The sequence below is a fragment of the Bos taurus genome, chromosome 6 (assembly GCF_002263795.3).
Source record: "Bos taurus isolate L1 Dominette 01449 registration number 42190680 breed Hereford chromosome 6, ARS-UCD2.0, whole genome shotgun sequence".
In the NCBI taxonomy this organism is placed as follows: Eukaryota; Metazoa; Chordata; class Mammalia; order Artiodactyla; family Bovidae; genus Bos; species Bos taurus.
The window spans coordinates 93,743,202-93,755,628 of record NC_037333.1 but is presented as its reverse complement, the minus strand read 5'-3'; the positions used below and the strand labels follow the sequence as shown (position 1 = coordinate 93,755,628).

The 12,427-nt window shown below is 40.4% G+C and overlaps 1 long non-coding RNA gene across 1 annotated transcript in view; it reads right to left on the bottom strand.

Moving 5' to 3' along the window:
* The window catches only part of LOC132345535 (uncharacterized), a 76,392-nt gene extending 64,525 nt beyond the window's left edge, over positions 1–11,867 (bottom strand). The window contains exon 1 of the long non-coding RNA XR_009494935.1: positions 11,721–11,867. This is a non-coding gene — a long non-coding RNA (uncharacterized lncRNA). The remainder of the gene's footprint in view (positions 1–11,720) is intronic.
* Positions 11,868–12,427: the final 560 nt, after the last annotated feature.

Below are 12,427 nucleotides of genomic sequence, written 5' to 3'. Positions count from 1 at the left end.
CTGGGGTGTATTTCCTCCTCCAGGAGATCTTCCTGACCCAGGGATCGAACCCACATCTCTTATGTCTCCTGCACTGGCAGGCAGGTTCTTTACCACTCAGGCCACCTGGGAAGCCAGATAGTGTATACATGCCAACCTTAATCTGCCAATTCATCCCACCCTCCCCTTTGCCAATAAATCTGTACTCTACATTTGCATCTCTATTCCCACCCTGGAACTATGTTTATCTGTAGCATTTTTCTAGATTCCACATACATGCATTAATATATGATACTTGTTTTTATCTTTTTTTCTTTTCCCAGAGAGTCGGTTGTTTAACTTTTACCAGCATACACCACTGCATGTTGTCTGTTGTTCAGAAACACATTTGATTGCTGGGGTAAGGCCAGCTTCTGGGATGTCCGAGAGGGTAGACAGGGAGAAATATGGCCCTGCCACATGCTTTTCTATCTTCTTGCTGATAAATCTGCATTGTGAGTTTCCACAACAGATATACTTTTGAAGACTGATTGCTAAAGAGCAAGAAGCATACTTCCTGCTAAGTGCTCTTACATCAGCACCCATGGTGGAGCCAATAAATACTTAATCATCATTGTCTTATGATAAAACATAAAGTTTATTCACAGCAGCTTTTAGTTTATCTCACGATTGAAAGGGGCCCTTCTTACTGTAATTCATATGTGCATGCTCAGTCACTCAGTCATGTCTGACTCTTTGCGACTCCATGGACTGTAGTCTGTCAGCTCCTCTATCCGTGGGATTCTCCAGGCCAGCTTACTAGAGTGGGTAGCTGTTCCCTTCTCCAGGGGATCTTACCGACTCAGGGCTCAAACCTGGGTCTCCTGCATTGCACGAAGATTCTTTACCATCTGAACCACCAGGGAAGCCCTTTTATTGGAACAGGCATGTTCAAAGTATTCAAATGATAAACAATACCTCAGTCATCCACAGGCAATGAAAGAAATTGACCAATAGACTCATCTTTTTGAAGCTGCATAAATCAATGAGTTTAGAGATCTTCTGTTCATAGTAAAGCACAGAAAACTTTGAAGCTTTATTCAAACAGTGACTATCACTTTTCATTACTAAAGGCACTAAAAATTATCTTACCCCTACCAGAAACCTACTAGCTCTCCATCTTATCCACTCCTGTGACCTCAGCTGAAAGCGGCATACTCTGGATGGCACAACCCTTTCTCCAGCCAGGCCCACCTTTCAGACTCCACATCCACCTGCTTACTGCACAGGTCCATTTGCTAATCTCACAGGCACCTCACACTCAGCATGGCCCAGGCAGTACCTACAGTCATCAAAGGCCCCTCCTCCCATGCTCTCTGTCACTGGAACCACCCAGGCACCACCCTAGAAATCATCCCTAATGCCTTCCTAGCCCTTACCCTCAATTCCTGCACCAATGAACAACTGAATCCTATAGATCTTACCTTCTAAATTTTCCTGTAGTCCATCCACTGCTGTAGCCTTGCAGCTATTAATACTATGACAATTCAAAGCACTTTGTCACACCTCACTTTGACTTTGCCACAGCCTGTACCCTGATTTTGCCAGTGTCTGAACTTATATTTCTCCACTTTGCTCTCAGAGCAGCCACAGCAATCTCTCTAAAATAAACTCTGGACCAGATCTCTCTCCTGCTCAAAATCCTTCAGTGGCTTCCAGAACCCCAGACATGAGCTTCTTGCTGTCCTTCTCTCAGGGTCACTTCCCAATATCCACCACACCACACTCTATAACATCCTCAGGGAAGGACAGTGTCCTGTGCTCTCTCTTACCCTTTGGGTTCTCATGCATGTTGCCTCCAATACTCTTACTCCTCTCCCCAAACTTAGCTGACTCCTACTTATCCTGCAAATCCAAGACTGGACAACACTACCTCAAGACAGGAAGCTCTCCTTGACCTCTCAAGGACAGCTGGTTGGGTGTCCCTCCCTCCTTGGTGTCCCAGCAGGGCTCTACACTTCCAGCCCTTCCCACAACCTCTGCTGCTGCTGCTGCTGCTGCTGCTGCTGCTGCTGCTAAGTCGCTTCAGTCATGTCCGACTCTGTGCGACCCCATATATGGCAGCCCACGAGGCCCCCCTGTCCCTGGGATTCTCCAGGCAAGAACACTGGAGTGGGTTGCCATTTCCTTCTCCAATGCATGAAACTGAAAAGTGAAAGTGAAGTCGCTGAGTCTTGTACGACTCTTAGCGATCCCATGGACTGTGGCCCACCAGGCTCCTCCTTCCATGGGATTTTCCAGGCAAGAGTGCTGGAGTGGGGTGCCATTGCCTTCTCCAACAACAACCTCTAATCTCCCTAATTCCCTCACTGCTATATAAGTCTGTTCACTAGTGTATTGTCTACTCCCTGCAAGTGCTGTGCACCTGATGAAGACTTGACAGATTTTCATTGCTTGCCCAGATGAGCAAAATGGATTAAAATTCACAGTGAATCCTAGTCCTAGTACCTAAGTTGTCAAGATTGGGTAGAGAGAGGGCCATGACTTCAAGACAAAGTGGACCTCAGATCTCAAGAGTCTTTGGGCCTCCCCAGCTCCCCAGATCTTCTCCTCTTCATGTACCTCTGCAGACTTTGATTTTACATTTTCCAAAGCTTTGTCCTCATATTTATCAATACCACGTGAAGCAGGTTTCTCTAGGGGATCCACCAACACAGTGTCTAAACTGCTTACACCTTGATGTGGGTGTTTGGTGTCCTCTGTGTTCTCAGAACCTGACTCTGTGCTCAGATATCTCAGCCTCACCTAGATGACTTTTCCATGTGTGTTGACAGCAACTTGTGATCATCTAGGCACTTCTCTCCAAAAGTCAAAAAGGCATCCCTGAGTAGTAAAGCAAAAACTGAAAGGCTATTTCAGAGGATCACAGGATCACATAGCTGTTTTGAACACTGAATACGTAAGATTTACTGTCTAAGTCTCCTCCTTCAATGTCTGTGAATCTTATTCTTCTGGTGAGAAGAGAGAAAGAGACTAAGTTCTAAAGAACTAAAATTGCACCTGATATTTATAACCAAGATAACTGGGACCACAGAGCCAAGGATATGAGCAAAGTAAAATACTGCATGGGAAAGCCAAGGTATTAAAATGTGATAAGGAGAATTCGGAGGATCACCAAAATAGAATGGGATCAGAGGCATCTATCCAAGTCAGGATATGAAACCAGAGAAAAATAAAAGACAAAGAAAGTGTTAGGAAGTCAGAAGGAAGGTAAAGGCACTTTCAAGTTCATACCCTAGAGTGGCCTTGTGTATAAATCACCAGGGAACACTGAGCATGTGAGCTGAACCAACATAAGGAGACAGAAGCAGCATTCAGACATATGAGAAACTGTGTGGCATTAATGACCACCCATAGCAGCAAGACCCTGAGTAAGCTACCCAACCTCTCTAAACCTCAGCTTCCTTACCTGAAAAAAAAAAAAAAAAAACAATTGGGATCAATCATCATGTATACATAATACATTTGTTGTAAGAACTGATGTAACATACAAAAAGTGATTAGGCCATTGTTTGGCACATGTTAAGTGTTTAATGAATAAGACTGAATATCATTATTAATATTGTTATTATTCAGTTGAAATTAATTCAGAAAGTAGCCCAGATAACAACCATATATTTTCTCCATGTACTAACAGTATTATTTGGGCCTCCTTGGTGGCTCAGAGAGTAAAGAATGTGCCTGCAATGTGGTTAGGAAGATCCCCTGGAGAAGAGCATGGCAACACACTCAGTACTCTTGCCTGGAGAATCCTCATGGACAGAGGAGCCTGGGGTCACAAAGAGTCGGACATGACTGGTGACTAAGCACAGCACAACAGTATTATTTAAAATTTATCCGAAGAATATAAAATTAACACACAGAAATCCCTTGCATTCCTATACACTAACAATGAGAAAACAGAAAGAGAAGGAAACAATTTCATTCACCATTGCAACAAAAAGAATAAAATACTTAGGAATAAATCTACCTAAAGAAACAAAAGACCTATATATAGAAAACTATAAAACACTGATGAAAGAAATCAAAGATGACACAAATAGATGGAGATATATACCATGTTCATGGATGGGAAGAATCAATATAGTGAAAATGAGTACACTACCCAAAGCAATCTAGAGATTCAACATAATCCCTATCAAGCTACCAACAGTATTTTTCACCGAACCAGAACAAATAATTTCATAATTTGTATGGAAATACATAAAACCTCGAATAGCCAAAGCAATCTTGAGACCGAAGAATGGAACTGGAGGAATCAACCTGCCTGACTTCAGACTATACTACAAAGCTACAGTCATCAAGACAGTATGGTACTGGCACAAAAACAGAAATATAGATCAATGGAACAAAATAGAAAGCCCAGAGATAAATTCATGCACCTATGGACATCTTACCTTTGACAAAGGAGGCAAGAATATACAATGGAGAAAAGACAATCTCTTTAACAAGTGGTGCTGGGGAAACTGGTCAACCACTTGTAAAAGAATGAAACTACAACACTTTATAACACCATACACAAACTCAAAATGAATTAAAGATCTAAACGTAAGATCAGAAACTATAAAACTCCTAGAGGAAAACATAGGCAAAACACTCTGACATAAATCACAGCAGGATCCTCTATCACTTACCTCCCAGAGTAATGGAAATAAAAGCAAAAATAAACAAATGGGACCCAATTAAACTTAAACGCTTTTGCACAATAAAGGAAACTATAAGCAAGGTGAAAGAAAAGCCTTCAGAATGGGAGAAAATAATAGCAAATGAAGCAACTTCAGTTCAGTTGTCGCTCAGTCATGTCCAACTCTTTGCAACCCCATGAAGTGCAGCAGACCAGGCCTCCCTGTCCATCACCAACTCCCAGAGTTCACCCAAACTCATGTCCATCGAGTCAGTGATGCCATCCAGCCATCTCATCCTCTGTCGTCCCCTTCTCCTCCTGCCCCCAATCCCTCCCAATATCAGAGTCTTTTGCAATTAGTCAACTCTTCACATGAGGTGGCCAACGTATTGGAGTTTCAGCTTTAGCATCAGTCTTTCCAATGAACACCTAGGACTGATCTTCTTTAGAATGGACTTGTTGGATCTCCCTGCAGTGCAAGGGACTCTCAAGAGTCTTCTCCAACATTACAGTTCAAAAGCATCAATTCTTCTGCATTCAGCTTTCTTCACAGTCCAACTCTCACATCCATACATGACCACTGGAAAAACTATAGCCTTGACTAGTCGGACCTTTGTTGACAAAGTAATGTCTCTGCTTTTCAATATGCTATCTAGGTTGATTATAACTTTCCTTCCAAGAAGTAAGCGTCTTTTAATTTCATGGCTGCAATCACCATCTGCAGTGATTTTGAAGCCAAGAAAAATAAAGTCAGCCACTGTTTCCCCATCTATTTGCCATGAAGTGATGGAACCAGATGCTATGATTTAGTTTTCTGAATGTTGAGTTTTAAGTCAACTTTTTCACTCTCCTTTTTCACCTTCATCAAGAGGCTCTTTAGTTCTTCACTTTCTGCCATAAGAGTGCTATCATCTGCATATCTGAGGTTATTGATATTTCTCCCGGCAATCTTGATTCCAGCCTATGCTTCCTCCAGCCCAGCGTTTCTCATGATCCTTGGGTCAGGAAGATCCCCTGGAGAAGGAAATGGCAACCCACTCCAGTATTCTTGCCTGGAAAATCCCATGGATGGAGGAGCTTAGTAGGCTATAGTCCATGGGGTTGCAAAGAGTCAGACATGACAGAGTGACTTCACTTTCACTTTACAAATATTATACAGTATGGATATTGATTATTTGTTGATTACAAAGCAACTGCCAAAGAATTAACCTCAAAAATATACAAGCAGCTCCTGTAGCTCAATTCCAGAAAAATAAACGACCCAATCAAAAAATGGGCCAAAGAACTAAAAAGACATTTCTCCAAAGAAGACATACAAATGGCTAACAAACACATGAAAAGATGCTCAACATCACTCATTATCAGAGAAATGCAAATCAAAACCACAATGAGGTACCATCTCACACCAGTCAGGATGGCTGCTATCAAAAAGTCTACAAACAATAAATTCTGGAGAGGGTGTGGAGAAAAAGGAACCCTCTTACACTGTTGGTGGGAATGCAAACTAGTACAGCCACTATGGAGAACAGTGTGGAGATTCCTTAAAAATCTGGAAATAGAACTGCCATATGACCCAGCAATCCCACTGCTGGGCATACACACCAAGGGAACCAGAATTGAAAGAGACATGTACCCCAATGTTCATCGCAGCACTGTTTACAATAGCCAGGACATGGAAGCAACCTAGATGTCCATTGGCAGATGAATGGATAAGAAAGCTGTGGTACATATACACAATGGAATATTACTCAGCCATTAAAAAGAATGCATTTGAATCAGTCCTAATAAGGCAGATGAAACTGGAGCCTATCATGCAGAGTGAAGTAAGTCAGAAAGAAAACACTAATACAGTATACTAATGCATATATGTGGAATTTAGAAAGATGGTAATGATGACACTATAAGAAAGACAGCAAAAGAGACACAGATGTAAAGAACAGTCTTTTGGACTCTGTGGGAGAAGGCGAGGGTGGGATGATTTGAGAGGGTAGTGTTGAAACGTGTATATTATCATATGTGAAAAGGATCTCCGGTCCAGGTTTGATGCATGAGACAGGGTGCTCAGGGCTGGTGCACTGTGATGACCCTGGGGGATGGGATGGGGAGGGAGGTGGGAGGGGGGCTCTGGATGGGAACACATATGTGCCCATGACTGATTCATGTCGATGTATGGCAAAAACCACTACAATATTTTAAAGTAATTAGCCTCCAATTAAAATAAATAAATTAATTTTTTAAATAAAATAAAATTTATCCCAAGAATTCCTAGGTCTGTTGACCTATCTTTGAGAGGTCAATAATAAAACCATCCTGTTCCCCCTTCTGAGTTTGTAACTAAAGGAAAAATACATGTATAATTCAGACAGATGGAGATCAAAACATTTACCGTAAAACATTTACTGGTAAAATTGGGCTGGAGAACACAAGTAAGATTTTCAGCCATAAAGCTGGCTGGTGTGCCCCTGAATCAGGCTCATACCCCTGGGTATGGGCAGCTGGACAAGCACAGTGTAGAGCTGCACTGCCAAGTGCTGTGAGCCAAGCGGATTGCACCCTCTGTGCAGACCTGGGAGGGTCTGGGCCATACTCTTTGCTTCTCCTTCCAAGTCACCTTTCAAGCCAGGCTCTCCTCCTTCTCCAGGGTAGAGAGGAGCCAGTAGGGATCCACAGATCCTGAGCAAGCTTCTGCCTGGAGACAGAAGTTGGGGGTAAGAGTTCCTGCCTAGCATGGCCTCAGCTGCTGCACATCCTACTTAAGAATATGTATTTCCACCAAAAACCATGGAACTACAGTATTCATTAGCCTAACTTTCCTTTCTTGAAAGACAGCACTATTATACTACTGAATTGCATAATTTGTTGTGAGAGATGCTGAAGGACTGCAGATTTTTCATGGCAGTCTTTGCATTCCTCATCTCTGGCAGTCACTCCTCCCCACCCTCTAGTACACGGGCTGAGCCCCTAACTGTGCCACTCCAGCCCTCTCAATAAAATCCAAATTGCTCAGTAATCACTGCTCATCCACAGAATAAATTCTATCTCCTCTGAGAACTGTTCTGAACCAAGCATTCCAGAAACGGGATGAACTTCTGCTAGTCCCCTCCCGCTGAAGCCCTACAAAACATTCTACATCTTTCTCCAAGTTACAATGCCCCATCAGAGTCTCTTCAAGCCGACATCCTCAATAAAGACCCAGGCCAATGATGCTCTAGTTTATTTTCCTCCACATTGGCATTCTCTATTGGATTCCATAGGCTTAAACTGGCTCATGTTCAGTATCGTTACAGTGCATTTGAAATGCAATATATGAATGTATCAAACCTTAGAGAAGTATAAAATTCTAGGGCTGAGAGATAAGGGACTATTGGCTTCACAAATAAACCAAGTTACCTTAAATGGCCCTCAGGGTCTGACACTGCTGCTGCTGCTAAGTCACTTCAGTCGTGTCCCACTATGTGCGAACCCATGGACTGCAGCCTACCAGGCTTCTCTGTCCATGGGATTCTCCAAGCAAGAACACTGGAGTGGGTTGCCATTTCCTTCTCCAGGGGATCTGACACTGACAACTGCCTATTTAACTGTGGCCTTCTCAGCAAACTCAAACAGTTCAATGTATTAACTTTAATGTGATTTTTAAGCTTGATATGGCAAAATGATGTATGTTAGAGACCCCACGCAAGAAAAACTCAAGGATGATAAATTTTTTAAAAAATTACTTCTCCAGCATAATAAAATCAACATAATCCATTGCCCACAGTACTTACTGCTTCAAACAAGTCAAAATATCACTTACTCACAACCTATTTTGTGCAGGAAAAAGATCAAACAGTAGAAAATGCCAATAGCAATGCCTTTTGTGGTGCTTCAGATGGTGGTGCAGTAAAACTGTCCCTGAGTGAGTCCAGACTGCTACAAGTCAAAGCAGTAGTGTTATCAGAGAATGAGGAAAGGGAATGAGCCTGTGACCCCATAAGGGGTCCATTCACCATAGAGTGTTTGTGAGATCGAGTATCCGAACAAGATAATGTTCTCCTCACCATTTTGACTGGTCAATTTGGATGACATATTTTGGGCATCTCTGCTGATTCCATGACTGCAACTTGTACACCGTCCACAAATCCCCATCTGCAGCTACAGATGGTCCACAATTTTTTTCCAGTGTTTATAACAGCTCTTGGAGGTGGGGGTGGGGAGAATGAAGGTTTTGCAGCCAAGCTACCCCCATCAGGTGAGCGCTTAGTCCTACTGAACTACAGTGCACCCAAAAAACAAATTCACAGGACTATACTTACTCAGTGCTGGCAAACCATGTCCCAGGAATTCTGCTGTGGATATGCACAAATGCTACCTCGTAGGAAGTCATCTTGGGTGCAGTGCACATCATTGAACTTTAAAAATTGTTGATTGAAAGGATGCTTTCCTTTCAGAAAGAATAATGCATATTTCCAATTACGACCTGGACACTATAAAGTTGTGCCCTCCAATACAATAGCCATCAGCCAACTTTGGTTATTTAAAGTAACTAGCATTAAATATACTAACAATTCAGTTCCTCCATAACACTAGATACGTAAAGTACTCAATAGCCACATGTGATTCATGGCTGCCATACTGGACCACTCAGAAACAGAATCCTTCTATTATCACAGAACTTTCTATTGGATAGCGCTATCTCTGAGGAAAATGGCTTTGTCAACAGTGAATACTTCTGCTATAATTTCATTGAGTCTTAACACCTCTGAAGTTGCCCAATGCTTTTATTCCTGTCCCACAAACATCCTACAAGATATTTTTACAGCAAGATCAATGGCTTCTGTTTTTTTACGGGAGGTACCAGAATGACTGTCCTAAAATATCTTGCAAACCTCTGGTGACTGTCTCCACATAATTAAAAAACTGAATACTAGATTTTTAGACTCTTGATAGTTCTGTAGAATTTGCTCCAGTAACTGTCTCTACTTTGCCCAGTTCACATTTACAAACACCTGACTGAGAAGGGCTTCCTGTTCTACATTACTTAATGGACAGAATGGCTAGTGGAATGCTAAGCATCCCCTATTCTAATCCTCACAACATGGGTTTATTGCTTTTATCTTGCCCACATCCCAATTTTATTCATGAGAAAATGAACACTGAGAGAAGTTAGCTTATTAACTTATTAAAATAATTCAGCAGAGCCAAGCAAGGAGTCTGGTCTGTCTGACAACACTGCCCCTAACAACTACGGAAGACTGTCCCTTGCTGAGTTAGATGCTTTATGAAAGCTCATGAGAGCATATCCAAACAATGCATCAGTGAGCACACCTGTACTGTAATTTCTTATATTTCCGTGGAGTTTATGATGCAAGAGAGAAACATGCTCTAGAAGCTACACCAATCATTGGCTCTCAAACCTGATACTTTTAACTCTACCCAGAAACATGTGCAAGTGAGGAAGACTTCCCATAAATCCAGGGAAATCCTTAATTGTTCACCTGGCACAGCAAAAAACAATAGTTTACATTCATAAACGCAAAAATGTTTGGCAAACAATGTTTACAGCTTTATTTTTGGTTGGTGGGTGGTTTCCCCTGCTCTCGTTTAAAAAACAACTATCACTGATATTGAAAAATTATCTATAAAAATTATATATACTAAGGACTAACATGTTATGCTAAGAGACGACTGGAAGAGAAGTTTGCTATTTCTCCGTCAAATATTTAGTCATGCAGTTTTTCACAAGAAAACTGACTCACATTGTTGGTGTCATTAACAAAACTTCCTTTCTGCCAAATGTTGTACTTTTTGTTTTGTGCCAGTTGGCTGCTGTCTTCCATAACTAAGGCAGCTGCATTTCAGCAGAGAAAGAAGTACAAAGAGACGAGAAAGGCTACTGGGATTTCTTCAAATGAAAGGAGTTGTGTGTGTGTGTGTGTACACATAGAAAAGGGGTGTAAATCAACCTTCTCTTGCAAAGATAAAGGAATTGTGTCTTAAGAAAGAGTATAGACAAGCTAATGGAAACTCTTACAGAGAAAGTCTCAGAACAGTGTATCTACTTCTAGTGTTTAGGTTTGTTATCTTCAGGTGAAAAGGAGACTTTTATTATTGCTCATGTCATTATTAAATCTGTTCTAAACACTATTACATAGGACAGCCCTGTACGACTATGAGTGTTGAACACAAGACAACATGAAGGGGAACTAGTCACATGAAAGAGATAATATATCTGTGTATTTATTTAAATAACAGAGTAATGTATCCTTTAAAAAAAGTCAGGATATTATGATAATTTTCCATCAAATAGTAGTAAAGTTTTTGAACACAGGGTGCTATTTTTAATATATTCAAAGTTGCTTTAGGAGCTAGTTAGAGATTGTTTTTTAATAATTATACATTAAGACCTTTTTTAGGATAGAAAAACATACTTGTCAACATCGTGACTGAGCCTTTTATCCCAAGAAGGTACTTTTTAACATTTAATTAAAATATAACATATTCAAGGACATGACTATTTGAGTCAAGCTATAAAACCTGTAAATAATAGAAGTGTTCATTTATTCCTTTATTTGTCCATCCAACAGGTATTTGTTAAATATCTGTTATCAGCCTGGCAACATGCTAGGTGATGGTCACTTAACAATAATTAGAATTCAAGATGGCCTTAAATTGATAAACAATACTAAGAAAAATACCAGCAAGACTTTTTATGGAACTAAACAAGTTTATATGAAACTTCACATTTTAAAAATAAGCATGTAAAAATAATCACAAACATATTGGGAAGAAAAGCTATCTGGGGAGAAGATATGAGATATTACACATACTATAAATAAAAGAGAAGACCCTAATACATGAATATTTAGATAAGATGAACAGAATAGAAATTGCAGAAACAGACTGAAATACACATGGATATTTACTATATAATACAGGTAACATCTCAAATCATGAGCACAGATATAGTTTTTAATAAATTGCTTTGGTTAAACAGAATATATGTTTGTCAAAAGATAAAATATGAATATCCAACATCATATACAAAAGTAAATTATAATAAATCAGAGATCTAATATTGAAAAATTTAAGCTATACATACACTGCTGCTGCTGCTGCTAAGTCACTTCAGTCGTGTCTGACTCTGTGAGACCCCATAGGCTCCTGCGGCCTCCTACTAGGCTCCCCCGTCCCTGGGATTCTCCAGGCAAGAACACTGGAGTGGGTTGCCATTTCCTTCTCTAATGCATGAAAGTGAAAAGTGAAAGTGAAGTTACTCAGTCGTGTCCGACTCATGGACTCATGAGTCATGGACTCATGGACTCATGGACTCAGTGACCTCATGGACTGCGGCCTACCAGGCTCCTCCATCCATGGGATTTTCCAGGCAAGAGTACTGGAGTGGGGTGCCATTGCCTTCTAGAAAGTAAATGGGAAAAAGCTTTCTAACTATGGCTTAAAATCAAGATTCACTAAAAGAAAATACTGATAAAATTTATTTCCACATGAGTTTAAGAAAATATCATAACAATATCAAAAATCAAATAAAAATCAGAGGAAAATATTTATAATACCTAAAATGGCAAAAGAGCTAATGTCCCTAATAAACAGAGAACTCAAAATCAAGGAAAAGACCCAGAAACCTGGTAGAAAGAAATAGACAAAACAAATAGGTAAGCAATCATTTGAAAATTATTGAAAGGTGGTTCATAAACATATGAAAATATGTTCAATCTCACATATAAAAAAATAAAAATTAAAACAACATTGAATATTTCTCAAAAGAGAAAAAATTCAAAAGTTTGACAA